The 1,634-nt window shown below is 54.7% G+C and overlaps 1 protein-coding gene across 1 annotated transcript in view; it reads right to left on the bottom strand.

The window, feature by feature from the left end:
• Positions 1 to 140, bottom strand: part of DUSP15 (dual specificity phosphatase 15) — a 23,748-nt gene extending 23,608 nt beyond the window's left edge. The window contains exon 1 of the mRNA XM_045295525.1: positions 83 to 140. The gene's annotated coding sequence lies outside the window, so the exon portion shown is untranslated. The remainder of the gene's footprint in view (positions 1 to 82) is intronic.
• Positions 141 to 1,634: the final 1,494 nt, after the last annotated feature.

Genomic DNA, 1,634 nt, shown 5'->3' with positions numbered 1-1,634 from the left:
CCCCCAGCTGGAGCTCAGTTCCGGCTCCGCCTGGATCTCTCCGGGGGTCCTGGGACCAGACACCCATGTCCCTGTCCCTGACCTCGGTTTTCCAGCGAAAACATGTCGAGGGGGCCGGGTTTGGGTAGCGAAGACCCTCTGCTCTTCAGATTCTATTTGGCACCCTCCGTTCGGTTACACCCACACTCCCCTGCACTCATCCAGTCCTACCGCCAGCCAACGCCCTCCTCCCGCGCCCAACAGCCTCCCTTGGCCCAACCACGCACCCACCCACCCATCCGCCTACGTCTCCACCCACTTCTCCAGCTCCTCTTTAACCCACCTTGGTCCTCATAAAGATAGGGACGGCTCTTCTGGGACCAGTATAACTGCTGTTAGGGCCTCCAAGGAAGCAGAAGTGGGGGTTTGTGTACAGCACTTGTGCGGTGCCTTGGATTATTACAGCAAACTATGACAGAACGTAGTAAGAGGGGTGTGCTCGTGTGTGTAGCGCCTACAGCACTTGTGCAGCACGCTGGATTACAGCAAACTATCACAGAACGTAGTAAGAGGGGTGTGCGCGCGTGTGTAGCACCTACAGCACTTGTGCAGCACGCTGGATTACAGCAAACTATCACAGGACATGGGAAGAGGCAAGAGTCCTGAAAGGTGAGTCTGGAAGCTAAAGCTTGAGCCTCCATTCCACCTCTGACTTGCTGCTTGGTGGACTACCCCCCACCCCCACCCCCGCAATGCCCTTGGCCCCCAGCTAGCCTGTGTGTGTGTCTCAAGTGTCGAGGTAAAGCCCTTCTGGCTGAAGAATATAACTGTGACCAGGCACCTCCCACACCATGGGATTGAAATACAAGCAGCTGGCCAGCACTGCTCCTTCAGCCATTACCACCACTCCTCTGCCCTCCTTCACTTGCCCCTCACTTCTTCATCACCCCCACCTCTGCACCCTCTAGTCCATCACCCCCAGCCCTCCCTCACCCCTACCCTTTCATATCATCCACTCCTTCATTTCAACCACTCCATCCTTCTATCACCCCACACCTGCATCACTCCTACCACTCCAGCACCCCAGCCCTCCAACACCTCACCCATCCACTACCCACACTCCCTTACCCCCTGTCTACCACCCCTCACCCCCGTGAATTCTTACCCTCTCATCTCTAGGAGTAGGGGATTGCGGGGCAAATGTCAGTTCAGCATAGGATAAGGAGAGTGGACAGAGCTTGTCTGAAAGGCCGTCTCTGGAGAAAAAGGAAATGGTCTCCTTCGTATTTCTTCCTTCCTGAAGTTCACAGGGTACCCTGTGTTCGCCCAGGATAGCCATAACAACCAAATCACTCAATAAATACCAACTGAGCACCTAGTATGTGCTGGGCACCGAAGACCAACCTGGTGGCATAGCGGTTAACGCATTGGGCTGCTAGCTACAAGGTTATCAGTTTAAATAAAAACCACCAGCCACTCCAGGTACAAAGATGAGGCTACCTACTCCCATAAAGAGTTACAGCCACTGAAACCCACAGGGGCCATTCTACCCTGACATGTGGGGGCACTATGAGTCGGAGTAGACTTCATAGCAATGAGGTTTATTTGGGGGGGGTGCTGTGGGGGACACGACAGTGGACAAGCAAGGTAGAAAA

Source organism: Echinops telfairi, unplaced genomic scaffold, assembly GCF_000313985.2.
Source record: "Echinops telfairi isolate 266 unplaced genomic scaffold, ASM31398v2 ScPeMD7_5592;HRSCAF=6446, whole genome shotgun sequence".
NCBI classification, from domain to species: Eukaryota; Metazoa; Chordata; class Mammalia; order Afrosoricida; family Tenrecidae; genus Echinops; species Echinops telfairi.
This window is presented reverse-complemented; position numbering and strand designations above follow the sequence as displayed.